Raw genomic sequence first — 26,156 nt, forward strand, 5'->3', positions numbered from 1 at the left:
ATCTCGGACATTGTTTCATTCCTTACAGCAATGCCACATTGCACCCAGACTGTCCTGGAGTTGACTGATGCTTTAAAGGGACTGTATCATCTAAGTTTTTTTGTTTTTTTTTGTAGGCCAAATCTGCAAACAATATTATTAGAATTGTGTAACAACTATTTTCTTAATGTAATTCAACTTTTAAATATGTAAAAAAAATTTTTTTTATTAAAAATACTTATAATTGCCAGTAGGGGGAGCATCTTCCTGTGTACACATCCAAAAGCTATAGTAATCCTTAGTAGAATTACGATAGCTGCAAATTTGGGCAGTCACTAGATGACATGCCTATTCTCCTCCCCTTTTGGGTGTTACACTGCACCCAAAAGGGGAGGAGGTGTATTTCATAGTAATGTGTCGCCATTTTCTGGGTGACTGTATATGAATTGTACAGTCCACCCGGAAGTAAAGTGGAAACACATTTTAGTCAGAAAGGAGCAGCAGCATCGTACAGTGCCCTGGAGAAAGAGCAGCCTTACTGCAGCAGGTCCCTGAAGATCAGCGTTCACAGGAATGTGGAGATGACTCAACCATTAGTAAGTATATACACACACACACGTACTATTCCACATATATACACTGACTGTTAGGCTATGTTCGCACGTTGCGTTTTTTCCCGCGTTTCTGCAGCGTTTTCAGCAGCAGCGTTTTTGCGCTAAAACGCATGCGTTTTTGTTTACCAGCAAAGTCAATGGGAAAAGCAGAAATCCTGTCTGCACTTTGCTTTTTTTTCTGCAGCGTTTAATTTGCATATTTGTGGTCAAAAACCATGCTGAAAAAGAAGCAGCATGTCAGTTGTTTTTGCCATTTCTGCAGCGTTTCCTTAACATTGGAGTCAATGAGAAATGGCAAAATGCAACCAAAATCACAATTCCTGCGTTTTTCATGCTTTTTACCTGCTTTTCCACTGCGTTTTTGGCTCCAAAAACGCATGATTTTCTGGACAAAATTTAATGGGTTCTAATGTTCCTTTACACACACACACAATAACCGAAAATTTAAATGTTAAAAAATTAGAAACTTCACCTATTTTTCTGATAAAATGTGCATAACCACTATTTTCTCATTAAAAATGATAATTTCCCATATAGTTTTATTAAAAGTTAATTTTATACTTTTTTTCTCTTTTTTCATTCTTTTTGACTAATTCAACTTTATTTCTCAGTGTCTTGATCTCAAAAACGCATCTGCAGAAACGCAGGTGAAAATGCAGGTAAAAAGCGCTAAAAACGCACTAAAAACGCACTAAAAACGCATGCGTTTTTAGCGCAAAAAAATGGTCAAAAGCCATTTGGTCAAAAACCAAGGGAAGGAAAACGTGCAGAATAAACTGCAGGTACTCCGACGCAACGTGCGCACATAGCCTTACACATACAGACACTGACTGTTACACATACGCTATATACACTGACTGTTCTGAGCCCACACATATATATCCACTGACTCTTCTCAGCCCCCACACACACACACACACATATATATACACACACACACACACACACACACACATATATAATATATATATATATATATATACATATATACACACTGACTGTTTATTATATATATACATATATTATACACACTGCGGTAATGGAATCCTCCCTGTACCGCCACTGCTCGTTCAGTCTCCCGTGCGGCGGCAGGCCCGCTCCCGCGCGTGAGATGGAAGTAGCAGTGAAAACGAAAGTAAACAATAGAGTGAAAAAAAACATACTCACATGTCTGCAGACTCCCGGTGCCATGCCCGCTCCCAGCTCCTCATCCGGTAACGCTGCATCGGCTGTGTCCTCTCAGGCACGTATGATGGCGGCAGGACCTGGCGGTGGATCACCTGATCCATCAGCTGATCGCAAGTCTTTTTGCCGCCCGGCTATCAGCTGATGTGTCCGGAGACTTCTTCAGCTGATCACCGGCAGCTCCTGCAGCAGTCGACAGGAGTCAGCAGGGACGTGTGTAGGGTTTTTTTTTTTTTTCCTTCACAGATTCATCAGCTGATTGTAAAATCGGCTTTTATACAATCAGCTGATGTGTGATGTGATTCAGGCACTGGCCGGTTTCACACATCCGGCTTTTCGCCGGTTTGCCGGATCCGGCGCTCTCCAGTACAGTGACAGCGCTGTAACTTCCGGGTCACATGCGCCAGTCACATGACAGCATGTGACCGGCGCTTGTTGCGCTGTCACTGTACTGTAGTCACTGTATGGGAGAACGCCGGATCCGGCAAACCGGCGAAAAGCCGGATGTGTGAAACCGGCCGAACCTGACACATCATCTGATTGCTTTGCCTTCCAGCAAACTGATCAGATGATATTGGATCCGGATTGGACGGCGTGGGACCCTTGACCCAGGATTACTGCGGAGGGGGGTTCTTTATTTCATTAAAGATGGAGTCACTAATTGTGTTGTGTTTTATTTCTAATAAAAATATTTTTCTGTGTTTGTTGTTTTTTTTATGTTTACTAGAAATTCATGGTGGCCATGTCTAATATAGGCATCACACCATGAATTTCGGGCTTAGGGCGAGCTGATAATATAAAGCTAGCCCTAACCCCATTATTACCCAGCTAGCCAACTGTCACCAGGGCAGCTGGAAGAGTTGGATACAGCGCCAGAAGATGGCTCTTCTATGAAAGCGCCATTTTCTGGGGTGGCTACGGACTGCAATTCGCAGCGGGGGTGCCCAGAAAGCATGGGCACCCTGCACTGCGGATTCCAATCCACAGCTGCCTAGTTGTACCTGGCTGGACTCAAAAATTGGGCGAAGCCCACGTCTTTTTTTTATTTTAATTATTTCATGAAAGTCATGAAATGATTTAAAAAAAAAAGGGCTTCGCTATATTTTTGGCTCACAACCGGGTACAAATAGGCAGCTGAGAGTTGGGGGTAGCCCGTACCTGCCTGCTGTACCCGGCTAGCATACAAAAATATGGCGAAGCCCACGTCATTTTTTTGGGTGGATAAAAAATCCTGTATACAGTCCTGGATGGATCATGCTGAGCCTTGTAATTCTGCAGCTGCTGTCTGCTCTCCTGCATGCACTATTAGATGTAATATGCTGAGCCTTGTAGTTGTGCTCCCCCTGCCTCTCCCTCCAGCATACAGTCCTGGATGGAGCATGCTGAGCCTTGTAGTTCTGCAGCTGTCTGCTCTCCTGCATACACTAGTGGAGAATGAAGAATATTGAAGAAGGAAATGACATCAGACCTTTTTTCTTTTTTTAATTTTTTAAACCATCTTCAATGACATTGTTCAATGATAAAACCGCTTAAAAAAACAGTGAGAAAAAAAACGTGTTAAAACATCATGCATTGTTGCCGCGATTTATGTCAACAGGTGTTTTGTTTTGCTAAAAAAAAATCAATGGTGGCTCAGTAGTTGGCACTATATGGTGGCTCAGTAGTTGGCACTGTATGGTGGCTCAGTAGTTGGCACTGTACGGTGGCTCAGTAGTTGGCACTGTACGTTGGCTCAGTAGTTACCACTGTACGTTTGCTCAGTAGTTAGCACTGTACGGTGGCTCAGTAGATGGCACTGTACGTTGGCTCTGTAGTTGGCACTGGCACTGTACGGTGGCGGAGTAGTTTGCATAGTACGGTGGCTCAGTAGTTTGCACAGTACGGTGGCTCAGTAGTTTGCACAGTATGGTGTTTGGACAGTACGGTGGCTCAGTAGTTGGCACTTTACGGTGGCTCAGTATTTGGCACTGTACGGTGGCTCAGTATTTGGCACTGTACGGTGGCTCAGTATTTGGCACTGTATGGTGGCTCAGTAGTTGGCACTGTATGGTGGCTCAGTAGTTGGCACTACGTTGGCTCTGTAGTTAGCACTGTACGTTGGCTCAGTAGTTGGCACTGTACGGTGGCTCAGTAGTTGGCACTGTATGGTGGCTCAGTAGTTGGCACTGTATGGTGGCTCAGTAGTTAGCACTGTATGGTGGCTCAGTAGTTGGCACTGTACGGTGGCTCAGTATTTGGCACTGTATGGTGGCTCATTAGTTAGCACTGTACGGTGGCTCAGTAGTTAGCACTGTACGGTGGCTCAGTAGTTAACACTGTACGGTGGCTCAGTAGTTAGCACTGTATGGTGGCTCAGTAGTTAGCACTGTACGGTGGCTCAGTAGTTGGCACTGTATGGTGGCTCAGTAGTTGGCACTGTACGGTGGCTCAGTATTTGGCACTGTATGGTGGCTCAGTAGTTTGCATAGTACGGTGGCTCAGTAGTTTGCACAGTACGGTGGCTCAGTAGTTTGCACAGTACGGTGGCTCAGTAGTTGGCACTGTACGGTGGCTCAGTATTTGGCACTGTATGGTGGCTCAGTAGTTTGCATAGTACGGTGGCTCAGTAGTTTGCACAGTACGGTGGCTCAGTAGTTTGCACAGTACGGTGGCTCAGTAGTTGGCACTTTACGGTGGCTCAGTAGTTGGCACTGTACGGTGGCTCAGTAGTTTGCACTGTACGGTGGCTCAGTAGTTTGCACTGTACGATGGCTCAGTAGTTAGCACTGTACGGTGGCTCTGTAGTTGGCACTGTATGGTGGCTCAGTAGTTGGCACTGTATGGTAGCTCAGTAGTTAGCACTGTACGGTGGCTCAGTAGTTGGCACTGTACGTTGGCTCTGTAGTTAGCACTGTACGGTGGCTCAGTAGTTAGCACTGTACGGTGGCTCATTAGTTGGCACTGTACGGTGGCTCAGTAGTTGGCACTGTACGGTGGCTCAGTAGTTGGCACTGTACGGTGGCTCAGTAGTTGGCACTGTACGGTGGCTCAGTAGTTGGCACTGTACGGTGGCTCAGTAGTTGGCACTGTATGGTGGCTCAGTAGTTGGCACTGTATGGTGGCTCAGTAGTTGGCACTGTACGGTGGCTCAGTAGTTAGCACTGTACGGTGGCTCAGTAGTTAGCACTGTACGGTGGCTCAGTAGTTAGCACTGTACGGTGGCTCAGTAGTTAGGTAGTTAGCACTGTATGGTGGCTCAGTAGTTAGCACTGTACGGTGGCTGAGTAGTTGGCACTGTATGGTGGCTCTGTAGTTAGCACTGTACGGTGGCTCAGTAGTTGGCACTGTACGGTGGCTCTGTAGTTGGCACTGTACGGTGGCTCTGTAATTGGCATTGTATGGTGGCTCAGTAGTTGGCACTACGTTGGCTCTGTAGTTAGCACTGTACGTTGGCTCAGTAGTTGGCACTGTACGGTGGCTCAGTAGTTGGCACTGTATGGTGGCTCAGTAGTTGGCACTGTATGGTGGCTCAGTAGTTGGCACTATATGATGGATAAGAGTAGGATTAGATACACAGCTGTGCAGACAGTATCACACAGGAGAGAAATACACAACTCAGCACACAGTATCACACATGAGGATTAGATACAGCTCAGCAGACAGTATCACACAGGAGAGGATTAGATACACGGCTCAGCAGACAGTATCACACAGGACAGGATTAGATACACGGCTCAGCAGACAGTATCACACAGGAGAGGATTAGATACACGGCTCAGCACACAGTATCACACAGGGGAGGATTAGATACACGGCTCAGCACACAGTATCACACAGGGGAGGATTAGATACACAGCTCAGCACACAGTATCACACAGGGGAGGATTAGATACACATCTCAGCACACAGTATCACACAGGGGAGGATTAGATACACAGCTCAGCACACAGTATCACACAGGGGAGGATTAGATACACAGCTCAGCACACAGTGTCACACAGGGGAGGATTAGATACACGGCTCAGCAGACAGTATCACACAGGGGAGGATTAGATACACGGCTCAGCAGACAGGAGAGGATTAGATGCTCAGCACAGTATCACACAGGGGAGGATTAGATACACAGCTCAGCACACAGTATCACACAGGGTAGGATTAGATACACGGCTCAGCACACAGTATCACCCAGGGGAGGATTAGATATACAGCTCAGCACACAGTATCACACAGGGTAGGATTAGATACACAGCTCAGCACACAGTATCACACAGGGTAGGATTAGATACACAGCTCAGCACAGTATCACACAGGGGAGGATTAGATACACAGCTCAGCACACAGTATCACACAGGGGAGGATTAGATACACAGCTCAGCACAGTATCACACGGGAGGATTAGATACATGGCTCAGCAGACAGGAGAGGATTAGATACACAGCTCAGCACACAGTATCACACAGGGGAGGATTAGATACACAGCTCAGCACACAGTATCACACAGGGGAGGATTAGATACACAGCTCAGCACACAGTATCACACAGGGGAGGATTAGATACACAGCTCAGCACAGTGTCACACAGGGGAGGATTAGATACACAGCTCAGCACACAGTATCACACAGGGGAGGATTAGATACACAGCTCAGCACACAGTATCACACAGGGGAGGATTAGATACACAGCTCAGCACACAGTGTCACACAGGGGAGGATTAGATAAACAACCATGCAGACAGTATCACACAGGATAGTAGCAAGCGGAAGGGTTGACACACACAAACACACACACGTGGACGGGGCTGTTGACAGCTGGGGGAGGGAGGGGGTTTCATTATAGACGGTAACTGCAGGGGGCTGATGAGAGCACAGGGAGGACACACACACCGGAGGCCGCCAGAACGGGGCTGGGGACAGCGGAGGGACCAGACGGTAACGGCAGGGGGCTGATGAGAGCACAGGGAGGACACACATACCGGAGGCCGCCAGAACGGGGCTGGGGACAGCGGAGGGACGTGATTTAATAACAGACGGTAACGGGCGGGGGCTGGTGAGAACAGAGGGAGGGAGGGTTGTGTGATCAGTAACAGGGGGAGGGGAGGCGTCCCGGACTTACATCCCGGCGGTTGACAGGTGTAAAGTGGCGCAAAGAGCGTGGATTGAATCTCCACAAAAATGGCGCTGAAATATTCCCATTGCTGTGATATGGACAGCCCAGGGGGCGCGTCCAGATCACAGCACACACCCACTGTAACGCTACACATAAGGTCGGATGGCGACCACTATTCTCTATGCACAGGGGCTGCCAGAAAGGAGTGTGTAACTGTCGTTACACACACAGCAAATCCAACATGGCCCCCAGTGCATACAGTAAAATTAGAATTATATAAAAACTAAATAAGCTACGAATTTCATTTTGAATTACAAATACTTCATTTCAGAATTACTTATTTTAATAAAAAAATAAAAAAACGCGATACAGTCCCTTTAATTCAGGTCTGTGAGGTGATTATTTCAGGAGAACATCTGCTGCCTCATCAGGAGCATGCCCAGGCGTTGTATGGAGGTCAGACAGGCACATAGAGGCCACACACAATAATGAGTCTCATTTTGACTTGTTTCCACTTTCATTTTGTCTTGTTTTGATTTTCATTTTGACTTGTTTCCACTTTCATTTTGTGTGTGTCTTCAAATCCAGGACTCCATTGGTTAAAACATTTGATTTCCATTGATGATTTTTGTGGGATTTTGTTGTCAGCACATTCAACTTTGTACAGAACAAAGTATTCAGTGAGAATATTTCATTCATTCAGATCTAGGATGTGTTATTTGAGTGTTCCCTTTAATTTTTTGAGCAGTGTTTACACACACACAGACACACACACACACATAGTTGTATAAAAATAAATAATTTAAAAAAATGACGTAGCGCTCCGCGGTATTTTTGATTCTCAGCGCAGATAAAGCGGATGGCTACGGGCTGCCAACTCCCCATTTGCCTTGCTTTACTTTGGCTGAGAATCAAAATACAATTATGTAAAAAAAAACAAAAAAAGATGCATGGGCTCCCGCCATATTTTGATCGCCAGTCAGGTAAAGCCAAGCAGCTGGGGGCTGGGATTCTCGGCAGCCCGTAACCCGTCCCTGGAAATGGTGCATTGTTTCGTAGCACCATTTTCAGGCGATTTACCCGGGTCGTCCAGCTGCCCTGATGGCGGTGGCACACTGGGTAATACAGGTGTAAATACCAGCTTTGTATTCTCAGATGGTTCTAAGCCCAAAATTCATGGTGTCATGCCAAATTAGACATGGCCACCATGAATTTCTAGGAAACTGTAAAAAAAACACAACACAGAGAATTTTTTTTTTATTAGAAATAAAACAAAAAAAAACATTTAGAGATTCTATCTTTATTATAAAACAATCCTACAATCCTTAGTCCGACGTAATCCACAGGGACAGCAATGTCAGCTTCATCACTCTGTACAGATACAGTCTATACATAGTGAAAAGCAGAGAGCCATGTCAGCTCTGCTACATTGCTTTGTACAGAGTGATGAAGCAGGCTGACAGTGAGGGGATGATTACACTTACGTGTCACATTGCATCACCCCGCACCTGATGCTCTCAGGACAGGAGCGCCTCAGCTGCATGGAAATAGATGCAGCAGACCCGCTCCTGTGGGGAGATTGTGTGCCGTGATGCGATGTGACATTCGCACAGTGACAATCAAAGGTCAGTTACCGTCCAGGACCTTTGATGACAGTCTGTAGCCACTGAGCCACAACATTCACACATGACTGGTCACATGGGTATGACATCATGGAAGGTCCATTACCAGGGGGCACAGCAATGATCGGACACACAAAGAAGCAGAAGCGGCCACAGAAGCAGCCAGGAGACAGAGTCAGCAGGACGCGTTGCGGGACCTGTAAGTATGATCAGAATATCAGAATGTTTTTTAATAATGTGCTTTTTTTCTTTTTTTACAGTCCCTGGACCTGATCTGTAACACGAACGTCCCAGGGAAGCTTGTGATCTGGCTCGTGTACACGATCACTATGTGATCGGTACGATCCCCGATATTTACAGTCCGGGATCGCCCATCCCTAATCACTAAACACTACGGGAGCCGAGAGCACTACTTTAAACAGGAAGTACGACTCAACGTTGCGGGCGAGCATGCTCCCTAATGAAGCAGAGCAATCAGCAGGAAGATTATCCTTTTTATGAGGCAAGTGCATACCTTCATGTTGTTTATATGTGTTGAGGATATACGGCACTCCTTTAAAAAGTAGGGCTCTTGAAAAGGGTTTCATGCCATTACGATGAGTATATAAAGGTACTTGGCACTCTAGTAGAAGAATATAAGTGCAAATTTCATTTTGCCGCAATCCAAAAAGGTGGCGATTGCCTTACTTCTTCTCTGAACTCTAAAGAAATATGTGCATGATAAATGTCCATATTTTGGGACCAAAGCGTAATTACTGTAATGTTTTGGGGATTTGCTCATAATAACATTTGAACATATATTCTTTAACTTGAGTGCCAAGTACCTTTATATACTTGCTGCTGTTGATATACAGGTGGTGGAAATAGAAGAAGCCATGGAATTTTCACACGATTGGGTGTAAAAAAAATTATCCCTGTTTGGGGAGTATTAAGAGTTTAGCACTTTGCTAAACAAAAAAGTGATCACATTTTCACAAGCCAAAAATTATCCTCTTAATTAGAAAGACAAACGAAGTATACCATTTTGAATGAAAAGAAGTAAAGGTTTTTCAACTAGGAATGAAAAAAAAATGTACATGACATGATGGACAAGGGAGTACAATATCTAACAAAGGAGTATATGTATTGGGTAGAGTACTTCAGGAGCTAACATATAACCTCAAACCTTTGTTAAAATGTACGTTTTATTGATAATCATTAAAATCCCAAATTTACCAGAAAACACAAAAACACAAAATATAAATAGATATATAAATACTGGATCAGGTAAACCTTGTAACCACTCAAGTTAGAGCAACAAGAGCAAACGAATGGGGAGGAGCCCTATTGACCCTAGGTGGTGGGTATGTCGCTACCTACCAACGGAGGGTGTGACACCCTAAGTTACCGAGCGCCCCCGTTCCATAAGAGATGACAGGGAAGGGAAGGGACAGTCTTAATTTTGCAAAACATTGTTTGGATCACACCACTCTGATTTTTGTGGTTGTATCTATCTGGATCAGGGGTGGAGAAGTATATTTTGGGGATATAACTGCTTGACCGCACTATATGTGCAGTTCTATCGATCAATTAGGACTGTCCCTTCCCTGTCATCTCTTATATCGGGGTCAGGGGATAGTCGACGGGGAACGGGGGCGCCCGGTAACTTAGTAACGTAGGGTGTCACACCCTCCGTTGGTAGGTAGGGACATACCCTCCACCTAGGGTCATCAGGGCTTCCCCCCCACATTCGCTTGCCCTTGTTGCTCTAACTTGAGTGATTACAAGGTTTACCTGATCCAGTATTTATATATCTATTTATATTTTGTGATAAATTTGGGTTTTTAATGATTATCAATAAAACATACATTTTAATAAGGGTTTGAGGATATACAAGAAAGTACAAGCCTGGCAGAGTGCGGTCCGCTGGCACTCATGGCTCGTGTGTTTGCTGAAGTGTGCCAAGTTGTTGCAGTGGCAGAGAAAATATCTACTCTATCATGTCACATATACTGGAGGTGTTGCTACTTTTGTCTCAGATACTTATTGTAGCACTAACGACACAGGCGGGGAAACATTGTGTCTGAGTAGATTGCAGAGGGGTCCGCTAGTTAGTTGTGTAGGTGGCTACATTTGCCTGACAAAAGCTTTGAAGATTAAGTAACAGAGCTTATCCTGGTAATAACCAAATTTGGACTCCCTTTCAGGAGGTGGGAAAAAATTCCCCCACTTTGCGTTTTTATCGAGTGTCTAGAAGCGTGGCAAAACAATACTCATCATTTTGCTTCATGTGAACAATATGCCTGTCCTTCCTTAAGCATTGCAGTATACAGCTTACAATACTGGCTAGTATGACAAAGGATTCCATTGTTTCATTGTCATCACCCTTTTGAAACAGTTGCTTTTCATGGCCAGTGTCACTATCATCATTTTTTCAATGCCTCGTCCCCTGAAGGCTCCAAGTCTATGTCCCCTTCGACGCCCATGATGATGATCAATGTCATCCTATAAATTCTGTAGCATGTGACATGAACCTTCAGGGTATCCAACAAACACAGAGCGACGATCATCATGTAGAAATTTGTGTTCTTACTTACATGCTGGTGAGTGTTTTTTCCAGGATCACATCATCAACGCCAAATGTGTCCGTACTGACAAATTTTATCAACTCTTCAAAGGACAGGTGTAAGTGACACACATCCCTAACTTCAGTATCCCAGACTTCAGTTTGACTTTCGCATGATGTATTTCAGGCCTCCAACACACATCCGTGCCGCCGATACGTGTTTGGTACGTTTTTGCACGTACCGGCGGCACGGAGACATGTACACCAATGATACCCTATGGTAACAGGCACACACACGTAAAACCACACGGAACATGTGTCCGTGTCGTTTGTATGTGTGTGCGTTTTTCCACACGTCCAACATGTCCATTTTTCTCCGGTATCACGCAAGCACGGACCCGCTAAAGTCAATGGGTCCATGTCTGCACGTATGTGACACGTAGCATGTCCGTGTTCTACCCGTACCGTCCGTGTGCGTTTTTTTGTGAATTCTGGATGCGATGTCGGTCAATCTCCCTCTGTCGGTCGGTATCTTTCTCTGTCAGATGGTCGCTCTGTCTGTCTCTCTCTCTGTCTGTCCCTCTCTCTGTCCGTCGGTCGGTCTCTCCCCCTCTCGCGTACTCACCGATCCCCGATCAGTGGTGCGGCGCTGCACAGCTGTCAAAAACCTCCGGCGGCTTTTACTTTTTTGAAAATGCCGGCCGCTCATTATTCAATCTCGTATTCACTGCTTCCTCCTCCCACCGGCGCCTATGATTGGTTGTAGTCAGACACGCCCCCACGCTGAGTGACAGTTGTCTCACTGCAACCAATCACAGCCGCCAGCGGGCGGGTCTATATCATGCAGTAAAATAAATAAATAAATAAAAACGACGTGCGCCCCCCCCCCAAATTTGATACCAGCCAGGGTAAAGCCACACGGCTGAAGGCTGGTATTCTCAGGATGAGTGGCGCCACGTTATGGGGAGCTACCCAGCCTAACAATATCAGCCAGCAGCCGCCCAGAATTGCCGCATCCATTAGATGCGACAGTCCCAGGACTCTACCCAGTTCATCCCGAATTGCCCTATTGCAGTGGCAATCGAGGTAATAAGGGGTTAATCATGACAGGCGTCTCCCCGAGATACCTTCCATGATTAACCTGTAAGTTAAAGAAAATAAACACACACAACGAAAAATCCTTTATTTGGAATAATACACAAAAACAAACACCCTCTTTCACTACTTTATTAAGCCACAAATACCCATCCAGCTCCCCTGAGTTATGCGTTTTATTTAATTTTATATATATGTATATATATATATATATACATATTTATATATATATATATATATATATATATATATATATATATATACTAGAAGGTGGCCCGATTCTACGCATCGGGTATTCTAGAATTTACGTATTGTGTAGTTCATGTATGATTTTTGTTATAGATATAGATATATATATATATATATATCTATATGTTGTTGTGTGTAGTTACCAAGTGTTTGTGTAGGGCGCTGTACATGTTGTGGGTGTGGCGGGGGGTGAGAGCGGTGTTGTATGTGTGTTGCGTTGTTTGTGGAGCGCTGTGTGTCTGTCGCGTTGTGTGTGTGTGTGTTGCGCGGTTTGTGTGGGTGTGGTGTGTTTTGGGGGAGGTATGTTTTGTGCAATGTGTGTGTTGTGCGGTATGTGCGTATATTTATGTATGCCGCGGTGTTTGTGTGTTTGGTGTTGTGTGTGTGCAGCGTTGTCTGTGTGTGTGGGTGTCTGTGTATGGCGGTGTTTGTGGTTCCGTGTGTGTGTGTGTGTGTGTGTGTGTGTGTGTTGGGGGGAGGTGCGCACCTCCCCATCGTGCTACATCCCCCATGCTGTGCACTCCCCATCGTGCTACATCCCCCATGCTGCGCACTCCCCATCGTGCTACATCCCCCATGCTGCGCACTCCCCATCGTGCTACATCCCCCATGCTGTGCACTCCCCATCGTGCTACATCCCCCATGCTGCGCACCCCCCATCGTGCTACATCCCCCATCGTGCTACATCCGCCATGCTGCGCACTCCCCATCGTGCTACATCCCCCATGCTGCGCACTCCCCATCGTGCTACATCCCCCATGCTGCGCACCTCCCCATCGTGCTACATCCCCCATGCTGCGCACTCCCCATCGTGCTACATCCCCCATGCTGCGCACTCCCCATCGTGCTACATCCCCCATGCTGCGCACTCCCCATCGTGCTACATCCCCTATGCTGCGCACTCCCCATCGTGCTACATCCCCCATGCTGCGCACTCCCCATCGTGCTACATCCCCCATGCTGCGCACTCCCCATCGTGCTACATCCCCCATGCTGCGCACCCCCCATCGTGCTACATCCCCCATGCTATAATAGTTCTCCTATTATACTCAGAGAGGAGTATAATAGGAGGACTGTAATAGGAGGAGTAGTCCTGGGGGGAGAGGAGTATAATGCTGGCTCCCTGCACATGTGTACCGGGAGCCGGTGTACGCTGGTAACTATGATACACATCGGGTAACTAAGGGACCTTAGTTACCGGATGTGTATAATGGTTACCAGCGTTCACGGGCTCCGTCAAGATCCCAGCATCGCAAGGTTATGTCTGGCGCTGCTGGGATCGTGACGGAGCCGGTGTAGAAGCAAGCGATATCCCAGGATGTTGTGAGTGTGTGGATGTGATGTGTGAGGTGTGTGTGAGAGTGAGTGTGATATGATGTGTGTGTGTACTCACCTGGGAGTCGGAGCTCCGTGTCAGTTGGGCCAGAGCGAGCGTGCATTGCGTGAGGGGGCGGGGCCTGCAGAGAGCCGGGGCGAGAGGCCAATCCGTGTGGGGGGGGCGGGGCCATGGCGAGCCCAGCGGCCAATCAGCTTTGTGTCACCGTAACACAATTTTGGAGCATGACAGACAGACAGAATAAGGCAATTATATATATAGATATATATAGATATATATATAGATATATAGATATATATATATATATGGAGTAAATGCAGAATCGGGCACTGCAGAGCAGGCTTTGCCGGACAGTGGAGCCGTACTCACAGTTATGTAGGATCAGATGTTCCTGGATCACATTTGCACCTGAATGTAAAGTGCCTGGTGGGGTGGTGCTCAGCGACAGAACGAAACAAAGTCCATATATCCAATGAAAGAAAAGCGGCAGCTCACTCCATCATATGCACGAAATCTCTGTTATTCTGCGGCAGCAGACAACTTCAGGAGCGAAGGGGAGAGAGAGGGGAGTGCGGGGAACGGCAGGCCGTTCCCCGCACTCCCCTCTCTCTCCCCTTCGCTCCTGAAGTTGTCTGCTGCCGCAGAATAAAAGACATTTTGTGCATATGATGGAGTGAGCTGCCGCTTTTCTTTCATTATATATATATATATATATATATATATATATATATATATATCCACACACATACAAGCATACAGTGTGTGTCCACCCATTTCCTGTCCACCGCCATTAACTTGAGAACGGCGGCAGCTATAGGCATAGAAGTGGTGTCTAGGTATAGTAAACTATCCATGCGCTACGCATTGAAACCACCTATAGCGCCGCCTGGTGGAAAACAACGGAGTTAGCATTTTTATCTTGAAAACGGAACGAAATAGAGGAAAAAAGTGAATCACAAAGTTGTAGGGCATCATCAATTCAATACGAATCGACACCTTACATACAGAAATGCTATGATATGAAACCCATGACCCCCCCAAAACATTGAATGCTGGTCACACATTTGGCGCTCATATAACTGTGATGCTTAAAGTGGCCACCGTCAGCTGCAATGCACATCTGGACTCTGGACAGCATACTGTATCTTGCTGCACGTTGTGCAATATGGTAGGTGACACGTTTGCACAAGCATCTGTGATACGTTGTCGTAGGTTCTGCAATATTGGTGGAGGGGTCACATACAGCTGCTGTTTGATGTGACCTCACAGGAAGAAGTCCAATGGAATCAGGTCAGTTGAGCGTGGAGGCCAATCCACGCAGCCACCATACCTAATGACTTGTAGGAAGGTCTCCATGAGGTATCACTTCACGTCCGCAGCCTTGTGAGTTTTACAAGTTCTAATCATAGTATTTCTGTATGCAAGGTGTCAATTCGTATTGAATTGATGATGCCCTACAACTTTGTAATTCACTTCTTTTCTCTATCTCGTTCCATGTTCAAGATAAAAATGCTAACTCCGTTGTTTTCCACCAGGTGGCGCGATAGGTGGTTTTATTGTGTAGCGCACGGCTACTTTACTATACCTAGACACCACTTCTATGCCTATAGATGCCGCCGTTCTCAAGTTAATGGCAGTGGACAGGATATGGGTGGACACACTGTATATACACACACCTCAGTACAGTCACTGCCAATTCCACAACAACAACAAAAGGAACTACTAGCTGCCGTCACCAATTGCTTTACAGGCTGATTATACAGCCTTTACAGATAGAGTATGGCTTCGGAGATGCAGTTTATACAACAAGAGGAACAATGCTATTACATTCTATATATTTAATCCAAAAGCAGGCAGTGTTTATAAAAATGTACAAAAGATATTACAAATGGGACAAACAATAAAGCATAATAACAATTTGTATTTAAACAGTATAATTAGGTTGATTCCCAAACGAAAGATCACTGGTGCAAATCGAGGAGCAGCCCTGATGAAGATTTCCAAAGAAAAGAGAAACAGCATCATCCAGCTCATTGATAGCGGTCTCTCAGCCAAGAAAATTGCCAAACTCCATCATGTGAGTGCCATGACAGTTGGTAGAATACAAAATCAAGTCCATCCTTCCATTCAAAAGCCAAGAGGTGGACGTGCAGGCAAAATATTGCAGTCAACAACTCAGCTCATCAAAAGGTTTATCAGTTCTGGCGTGACAAGCACGAACGTGAAGGTGGCTCATATACTTCATATTGGTGAGATCACAGACGTCCATACAAGCCCTGTGCGACACACATTACATAAGTCTGGAATGGTGACCCGAAAAAAGGTGAAGAAGCCTCAACTTCAATATCGCTATAAGAAATATCGGTTCGATTTTGAAAAAAAGTAGGAAGAGTGGACAGTCAAAGATTGGATATGGGTGATTTGGAGTGATGAGATCAAAGTCAATAGACTAGGCTGTGATGAGTGCAAAAGGGTATGGAAGAAACAAGGGAAAATGAGGCTAATAAATCGAGAAATTGCAGATCTGTCAAGTTCATTAGAGGAAGCCTGATGATATGGTTTGTTTCATTGCCAAAGGCATTGGATATTTGAACAGGGCCAATGGTGGTCTAAATGCTGAGCAATATATGAGTATCTTACATGACTAGTTATAGTCACAAGCAAAAGGGTAACAATGTTTTAAACTTTTGACTTTCAAGCTCCATATCTCATCATCCACTACAGCTTTGAGCACGAGACAATCATTTTCTCTATTTCATACATAAATGTGACTTGCAACTATTTAACATATGATTAGTTATGCAAATTACTGCTATGTCATTTCATTGTTACTATTTTGCTCCTAAAAAACTAAATTTGAATTTTTTTGTAGTTTGTTACTATTTTGTAAATCCACCTTTGCCTTTTAAAACTGTCTGAATTCTTCCGGGCATGCTCTCAATCATATTCAAGCATGCCTGAACCGAAATCTGATCCTGGGTCTCTTCTACGCGTTCCCAGTGTTGGTGCATACTGGTCGACTCACTTGGGTATGTACACAGCTTTTTCTTCAACTCTACCCACAAGTGTTTGATTGAATTGAGGTCTAGGGACTTTGGTGGCCAATCCAGCACCTCTACTTCATTATCTCTGAACTATTTCTTCACCAATCTTGACTTATGTTTTGGTTCATTGTCCTGCTTGAACATTTTGTTGTCCTTTTCATACCCATAGTACTCCAGTGTACGAAGTATCTTGTCTTGCAGGGTACTCACATCTAGCTCAACATTGAGACCACCATTTATCCTCTTTAAGTATCCAATATGTTTGGCTGTGAAACACTCCCATATCATCAGGTTTACTCCTCCAAACTTGACAGTTTCTTTAGTTTTTCAATCCGTTTAGCCTTATTTTCCCTTCTTTCTTCCAGACCCATTTTCATCCATCAGAGCCTAGTCGATTGGCTTTCATCTCATTGCTCCAATACACTTGTTTCCAACCTTCTACTGTCCCATTTTCATACTTTTTTGCAAAATTGAGCCAACGCTTCTTGTGACGATATTGAAGTCGAGGCTTCTTCACCTTTTTTGGACCACCATGCCAGACTTGTGTAATGTGAATCACATGGTGCTTGCATAGACATATGGGACCTCACTATTATGAAGCCTACAAGCCACCTCCACTGCCGTGTTTGTCACACCAGAACTGTTAGACCTTGGGATGAGCCGATTGTTGACACTGATATTTTGCCTTGATGTCCACCTCTTGGCTTTTGAATGGAGGGATAGACTTCATTTCCTAGTCTGCCAACTACAGTATCATGGCACTCACATGATTCAGTTTGGCAATTTTCTCGGTTGAGAGATCACTATCGATTAGCTGGACAATGCTGTTTCTCTTTTCTTGGGAAATCTTCTTCATGACTGCACCTCCATTCAAACCAGTGACCTTTCGCTTGAAAATCAACCTAATAAAACACTAAACTATTAGGGAATGTGAGAACAGGTTGTAATTTCTAATACACAGGAAGAAAAGGATTTTTCAAACAGTAACAATACAACATGACAAGAATCTGCATAACTAATTATATGCTAAATAGATACAAGTCAAATTTATATATGAGATGGCCAAGATGATTGTCTATAAAATGGAGGTAGTCTCACGCTCAAAGATCATCTATCTAGCTATATAATTTATTTTTTTTTACGTGTTTGTGTGTATTGGGACATGGGCAGTTATAGTGTTTCTTATAAGATGGTGAATAAGGAAGGCACGGTCGCCAGGTCATATGGGCGCCGTGCTCCTTCACCAAGGACATTCTGTGTATGTGGACTTCAGGTGGGGTGCATGACACTTGCTGGTGTCCATCACTCTGCTGCCGGTCCTCATTGTAGACTAAATTGTAACGCACGCAACACCAGAGTTCACCTGGCAACCAACCTTGTTCAGTTTATTCTTTCCACCTTTATGACAGACATGGCCTCACTCCTCACAGTTCTGCTTCTACTGATTATGGGGTACTCTTTCTCAACCTGTTTCCTGCTATCTTGGAACTTGTCCTCAAGGTGCCCGGTCTGTGTCTCCGTTCCCCCCTCTTCCTCTTTAGTTGCATGACTCTCTAAGCCCGCTGGGGTGACACCGTGACTATATCTTTAACGCGAACTCTATCCAGAACTGCACCCCACAAGGCCCGCAATACCAGCCAACCCACTTTCCACCTGTCACTTCTCTACCTCAATTTAACCCTGTCCTATCTGATATCTAGTCTACCAGTGCTCCATCTTGCCCGCTAGGTGGTACCCACTGGTAAATGGCTTCAGCTTTGCTACATCGAGAGCTTACACTCCACTAGCAGAATTTACATGTTACCACACATTTATGACAATCAGCGCACTATCATATGTTTAGTATAAAACACCTTTCACAGTACATGTGGACAACATATAGCATAATTCAGTGTAGGGACTTGACCACCTCTACATAGATTATAAATATTCATGATTTTATATCATTATAATCTAAAATAATAAATCATATTACTTTAACAGTTGAACTCTTTGCTTTTGGCAACTTCCTATTTGCTCTGCTGCCTATGTCTTCAACCAACTTTATTGAGACAAAAACGCATGGGTCAAAAACACATGTAACAACACACAGAAAAACGCAAATTAAAAAACGCACGTAAACCAAGGTGTGGAATTGGTGCAGAAATTCTGTAGAGTCAAAAACTCAACAAACACTGATTGTGGGAATGTATCCTTAGGGCTCGTGTAGATGAGCGTCTATATGTGATGAGTAATGTCCGATTTGTTATCAGATTGCACACTGACTCATGTTATGTAATAAAGCTGTTCAGATGACCCATCTCTTGGTCTCACTGTTAGGCCCCTTTCACACGTCAGTGATTCTGGGACGTTTGTGCTTTTTTAAAAACGTACCAGAATCACTGACATACGCAGACCCATTATAATGAATGGGTCTGCTTACACGTCAGTGATTTTTCACGGCACGTGTCTCGTGCGGCGTACCCGCGTGTGCGTGATTGCCGCACGGAGACATGTCCATTTTTTTCTGGCATCACTGATGTTCCACGGACCACGCAGTGGTGTGGTCCATGAAACACGTGCCAGAAAAAAACGTGCTTTTAAAATAAAAATCATTTTTACTCACCGGGGTCCAGCGATGTCCTCTGCAGCCCGTGCAGCCTGCTGCTTCTAAGCCGGCTCATTACTTATATTAATGATGCACGACACAGCCGACCCGGAAGCAGCTGCTGCGGAGGTCAGCGCTGGCCGGATGCTGCACCGCGGGAACGTTCAGCACCATGGAGAGTGGGAGCGGGCACAGGTGAGTTAATCTCTAAGTGCAATCACGGGCCACGGAGAACGGAGCCCGGATTGCACTTAGACAACCCACGGAGGGACATGTGCGTGTTTTACACGCCAGTGAAAAACGTCAGTGTTTTTCACTGACGTGTGAAACGGGCCTAAGGGTCACACGAGCACGTATTCTCTCTGCGACACAATCACATTAATTATGTTAATGACACTTTAATCAATCTCTAATAAGAGTTTGATTAGAAAGTCAGCTTAGTGTGATCCGATTCTCTCGCACGAAAAAATCGTAGCACAGGTGAGGAGAAGATGGAGAACAAAATTTCTCCATTTTCACCATTTTGTGAGACACAGAAATCCGATGTTATCCAAAGGCAGTCCGATTCATCGCACCCATAGACTTGATTGAGTGCCCACCATACAATTTGCGCTGCACATCGCAGCATGCTGCACCTTTATTCTCATGCTGAATTGGCATGGGGAAAAAAAAATGTTGGTCAGCACTGCTCCATAGTATAACATTGGACCGAGTGATATCCAAGAACACATCAGATAGCACTCATCTGAATTATACTCCCTTGAGAGTAAGTTCTAAACCTCTCATAGGCATACGATTTTTACAGGTACATTTCCATTAGTAACCTAGGAAACTATTTGATCATACACATTTTTTACTGTAGATGTATGAAAACAGATTGCACAATGACTTCATTCAGAAACGTATAAATAAGATGAAAGAAAGCCATGGACCCCATAGGGGGGAGGGGCGACATGACCATAGGGAAGGGAGGGAGTGAGGGGTTAATAAAGTTATAATGAGGGGCATTATGGGAAGATATAAGGGATTGGTGGAGAAAGGATCCCTGTAGGGGAGGGGGGGGGGAGTATAAAAGTGATGAAGGAGGGTCTTACCTCCCCTTTTGGATTCCGGACAGCGACAGATTCCCAGGACGAGGACCAGGACGTCGGCAGCGTGGACATGGCGGACCTTCAGGAGTTGGACCGGATGATACGAGCGGCGATGGCGGTGCACGGGGCCCAGGCAGTGCAGTCCCACGTCAGGGCTGCCTGGGTTTCCCCGTCGGCACCTGCCCCTCGCTCCCCCTCCAGCCGCGGGCGGCGTTCCAGGCCCCCGCTCAGGTACTCTCCGGGCGCAGGGGGGGCGAGGAGGCCCAGCGAGAGCCCCCCTCGGGACCCTCCGCGGCGGGGCGGGTGGCAGCAGCTCCCAGCGTCTGCCCCGGCCGCCGGGAGGAATCTCCGGCGAGGCCGCGGCGGCCGAGAAAGGGGCGTGGCCAGCCCGGGGCCTTCTTCCGATGTCAGGCCTCGGGCTGGAGTGCAGAGCCCAGCGGCGTCTCCCGGCCGGGAGCGAGCCCGGCGATGGAATGAGGCCAGCGGTGGCCTGGATGGAGGCGGGCCCGGCCTGGGGCCTACTTCCGGTCCCAGGCCTCGGGCTAGATTTGACAGGCCGGCGGCAGCCCGGGAACCGGGCCGTGCCCAGCGTGAACCGGAGGCACGGAGAGGGGGCGTGTCCAGCCTGGGGCCTGCTCTGGACGCCGGGCCCCCGGCAGTGGGGCACATCCCGGCGGCTGCTTCTGGACAGGAGCGTGCCCGGCTTGTGATTGAGGCCAGCAGTATCCCCCGAGGACGATGGGGGGGCCGGGCGCGGGCAGCCAGCAGGGGGACCGGTGTGGGCAGGCGCCACCCGGATACCTGTACGGCTGCGGAGGGCGGGAGGGACGGCGGGAGCCCCGCAGGGACCGCCAGGTCCCTCAGGTCATCAGCACTGCGCCCGGCGGCCGCGGTCTCCCTCGGGCGGGGGAGGACCCAGCGGGAGGTCTCGGTCGGAGGCCCTGGAGGGCAGGAACCGGCGGTGGGGAGCCCCCTGAGCTTGGGGAGAGGCTACTCCAGGAAGAGGACTCGGTCGGGGGCGGCCCAGGGGACAGGACGGTCTTGTGGGCTGTTGCCACACAGAAAGCAGAGGACGCCCACCGCCAGTGCCCACGCGGCTGCCCAGGAGGGTGGCTGTGGTGGAGGGGACGCATCGGCTGCGTCCTCTGGAGCTGGGACGGTGGAGGACGGCTACAGCGAGGAGGAAGAAGGAGCCCTCAGGTCGGGGGATGAATTAGAGGAGCCGATGGCGGACGACATCGCAGTATCGAATTCCATCTCCGCGTCACGGTCGGGTGAGCTAGCCGTGGATTCGGCATTGCTTGCGACGCGGGGTGCTGGTGTTGGGGAGGTGGCTGCGGGCACGGCAGCGCCAGAGGGGTCAGCTTTGCTTAGCCAGTTGCTGGGGCTGTTGCAGGGTTTAGCGCGAGCGCCGGCGGCGGCGGCCTGGACGGGGTCGGCGGTGGATGGCGCAGCGGCGGCTAGCGGCGAGAAGGCGCCGGTGGGGGCGGGTGTAGGTAGCGGAATAGTGAAGATTGCAGTCGATAAGGTGGGAGAAAAGGAGAAGGAAAAGGAGGATGAGGTGGTGCGGCTGGATGATAGGGCTAAGAGCAAGGTGTATGTGTGCTTTGAGGGACCGCTAGGGGCGCACCTCAAAAAAGAGGTGAGGGAAAAAATTTGGAAAGGGGAGTATGTGGAGATATTTTCCTTACTACCCCTGGACAAATTTAACCTAGACAAGGTGAAGCCGAGCGATTCCAAGAAGGAAAAAGAGGAGGAAGAAAAACGCCGTTATAGGCTCATTCCTCGTTCTTTTTCCAATTGGTTGCAGGCGTTCGCAATTTTGGCTAGCGTGGTAGGGGAAAAGGAGCCGGAGCACTGCTATGCTCTATTCGGCTATATGGATGCGATCGGGGAGGCGTATCGCACGTACGGGGGCTTGGCATGGTTGCGGTATGATGAGCAGTTTAGGCAGCGGAAGGCGTTGCGGCCAGGCATGCGGTGGGATCATAAGGACATTTCCTTATGGATGCGCTTAATGGCGGCCCCGAGCCAGCCCTTTCGTGGCGGTGCTGGGGGAACGGGAGCCGGGCCCTCGGGGATCCAGAAAAAGGGATTGTGCTGGCAATTTAACGAAGGCCAGTGCAAATTTGGTGCAGCGTGTAGATTCAAGCATGAGTGCTCCGGCTGCGGGGGGGGACATAGTTTGTCCAAATGTTTTAAGTAAGGGAGAGGCAAGGCCGGGGACAGGTCTGGTAAAAGGGAGGACGCCGGTGAAAATAGAGGCGATGGCGCCGTTTTTAAGTAGGTATCCGGACAGAGCAGCGGCGTCGCTTTTGCGGTTTGGTTTTTTGTACGGTTTTCGGATTCCGTCGGTGGTTGAGGCATTGCCTCCGGTTTGTCGTAACTTACGGTCGGCAAGGGACCACCCTATGGTTGTGGGTGAGAAGTTGGGTAAAGAGGTTGAGCTGGGCAGGATGGGGGGCCCATTTGAGAGCCCTCCGTGCAGTAATTTGGTGGTGTCCCCGCTGGGGGTGGTGCCAAAGAAGGAGCCGAATAAATTTCGGCTCATTCATCATCTTTCATTTCCGGAGGGGTCGTCTGTGAATGACGGCATTGCGCCGGAATTGTCGGCGGTGTACTACGTCTCGTTCGACAAAGCGCTGGACTTGGTACGGGCGGCAGGACGCGGTGCGTTGATGGCAAAGGCGGATGTAGAATCGGCGTTTCGTTTGTTGCCGGTGCATCCGGAGAGTCAGCACCTTTTGGGTTGCTGGTGGAACGGGAAGTTTTATGTTGATCGTTGTTTGCCCATGGGCTGTTCGATTTCTTGTTCATATTTTGAGGCTTTTAGCTCCTTTGTTGAGTGGGTGGTGCGGGACGTGTCTGGCTTGTCATCCATTATTCATTATTTGGATGATTTTCTGTGTGTTGGTCCGGCGGGTTCCATGGTTTGCGCTGGTTTGTTGTTCGCCTTGCAGAGAGTGGCGGATTGTTTCGGGATCCCTTTGGCGCAGGAAAAAACGGAGGGGCCGGCGCCGGTTATGCGGTTCCTGGGGTTTGAAATCGACTCGCTGGCCATGTAATGTAGGTTGCCAGAGGACAAGATTGTGGATTTGCGGAGTGCGGTTGCAGCCATGATGGCAGCAAAAAAAGTTCGGCTTAAGGTGGTACAGTCTTTGCTTGGAAAGCTGAATTTTGCATGCAGGATTATGCCGATGGGGCGTGTTTTCGCCAGGAGGTTGGCGACAGCTACGGCAGGCGTACGGTCCTCGGCGCATTTTGTGCGGGTCACGCGGGAGATCAAGGCAGATTTGTTGGTTTGGGACGTCTTCTTGCGGCATTTTAACGGCCGCACTTTGTGGTTGAAGAAGGTGGTGCCCAATGATGCTCTAGAACTGTATACGGATGCGGCCGGGTCGGCGGGTTTCGGCGCCATTTTTCAGGGTCATTGGTGTGTGGGAAGGTGGCCCGAGGATTGGCGACAGGGTGGCCTGGTAAAGAATCTGGCCCTGCTAGAGTTGTTTCCAATTGTGGTGGCGGTGGAGTTGTGGGGGTCGCAATTTTCGGGACGTAAAGTGTGCTTTCATTGCAATAATCAGGCAGTGGTACATGCAATAAACAGCTTGTCAGCGAAATCTGGACCGGTAGTGGCATATTTGCGGCATTTGGTGCTCAAGTGTTTGCTGTGGAATATTCATGTGGTTGCAAAGCATGTGCCGGGGGTTGATAACGGGGTGGCTGACGCTTTATCTCGTTTTCAGTTCCACAGGTTTCGGGAGTTACTGCCGGGGGCAGACGAGATCGGAGCGGTGTGCCCAGAGGAATTGTGGAGCCTGGTGAGGCAGTGATTGCGGGTTTGATTAGGAATTCGGTGACCGAGGTGACTTGGTGCCGTTATGCTAAAGTGTGGGTTGAGTGGCAGGCAGTGCTGGGTGAGATGTTTGGTAACGGGCGAGTGGATTATTTATTGGCACTCTTGGCACTGGTGAGTGAGGATTTTAGGGCTGGGAGGTCAGCGTCGGCTGTGGCGCTTAGGGTGGCGGCCGTGGCCTTTTGGTTAAAGGTTAGGGGTGAGCAGGACGTTTCATGGGACTTCCGGGTAAGGCAGGCATTGAAAGGTTTTCGGAAAGGGGTGAAGGTACGGGACACTAGGCGGCCCATTTCGTTGGACTTGTTACGGCGTTGGTGGATGGTTTGCAGGGAATTTGTGTCTCAGCGTATGAGACGGTGTTGTTTGAAACGGCTTTTGTGTTAGCTTTTTTCGGGGCTTTTCGGATAGGAGAATTGGTGAGCCCGTCAAGGGTTAGTGGGGGTGGTTTGCTATTCGAGGATGTGTCGGTAGTGGGACAGAGAGTGGAGTGTCGGCTTCGGCGGTCCAAGACGGACCAGATGGGTCGAGGCAGGTTAGTAGTGCTGTATGCGGTGCAAGGGGATGGCTTGTGCCCGGTGCAGTTGGTGAGTAAGTTTTGTGGTCTGCGGGGCGGTCTTCCGGGGCCGCTGCTACGTCACGAGGACGGGGCCTGGTTGTCTCGTTACCAGTTTGTGGCAGTGCTGAGGAGTTGCCTGCACTGGGCGGGTGAGCGCCCAGAGGATTACGGGTCCCATTCGTTCAGGATTGGGGCGGCTACTGAGGCTTCTCGTTGGGGCCTTGGAGATGACATGGTGAGACGGATTGGTCGGTGGGAGTCCTCTCGCTTTCGTGGTTATGTGCGCCCACAGTTATTATCTCATTGAGGGCTCTGGTTGGAGTTTTGTTGTTTTGCCGTTGGGTTTTGTTGTTCTTTGTTGCAATCTGGAATGCTGGTGTTGTTTGTTAAAATTGTTTCCTTTATTGTAGGAGTGTGTCTGATCTGGATCCTGGGGCACTCGTTCGTTTTCTGGGGGGCCCGTCGGGCTGACGCTCGCCCGAATGGTCGGCAGTTGGGTGTGGACAGATCGCTGGCATCGATCAAATGGATTGGAGTGCGTGGCATGGAATGGAGCAGGGTCGTGCCGGAATTTGAATATTATTGCAGGATGGACAGACCTCCGAACGTGTTGGTTTTACACGTGGGGGGGAATGACCTGGGTTCGCGGGCATCCTGCGATCTCATTAGGGACATTAAGATCGACCTACTGCGTCTATGGGCAAGGTATCCGGGCTTGATAGTGGTGTGGTCGGATATTGTGGCTAGATTATGGTGGAGGGGGGCTCGGTCGGTTGAGAAGATTAATCGCGCCCGGGCACAAGTGAACAGGGTGGTTGCGCGTTTCGTGCGGAGAAACGGCGGTTTGGTGGTGAGGCATGTGGACCTGGAATCGCCGAAGTGGCAGTTTCGGAGGGGTGATGGGGTTCATCTTAACGACATTGGTTCTGATTTATGGGCCCTGGGTTTGCGGGATGGTGTGGAGCAAGCCTTGGGTGTGTGGTGGGTCCAGGCCACGTAAGGTGTCACGTGTTTTGTCCTGTGGCGGGGGTAGGTCTGGTCCAGAAGCGGTTGTAAGGGTTTGGTAGCTGGACCGAGAGGCACTGTCTTGGTATGGTGTCTCTGGGTTCCGGGAAATTGCAGGCACGGGGTTCTGCAAAGTTTGGGGGGTATTAATCCGTGGGGTGATTAATACCTCATCTCTGGGTCGGAGTGTTGCGGCCAGGGATATTGGTGTAGGAAAGGGTTTCTGGACCGGGCCTACATAGGGTTTCATGTACCGTTTATTATTATTATGTGTTACCTATTATTGTGGGTTTGGGGTCGCCCGTTGGGC

General features: G+C 48.0%; 1 long non-coding RNA gene across 1 annotated transcript in view; it reads left to right on the forward strand.

The window, feature by feature from the left end:
- Nucleotides 1–454: 454 nt before the first annotated feature.
- LOC142301785 (uncharacterized) overlaps nt 455–26,156 on the forward strand; it is a 72,646-nt gene continuing 46,944 nt past the window's right edge. The window contains exons 1-2 of the long non-coding RNA XR_012752880.1: nt 455–575; nt 8,746–8,987. This is a non-coding gene — a long non-coding RNA (uncharacterized LOC142301785). The remainder of the gene's footprint in view (nt 576–8,745; nt 8,988–26,156) is intronic.

The sequence above is a fragment of the Anomaloglossus baeobatrachus genome, chromosome 4 (assembly GCF_048569485.1).
Source record: "Anomaloglossus baeobatrachus isolate aAnoBae1 chromosome 4, aAnoBae1.hap1, whole genome shotgun sequence".
Lineage (NCBI taxonomy): Eukaryota > Metazoa > Chordata > Amphibia > Anura > Aromobatidae > Anomaloglossus > Anomaloglossus baeobatrachus.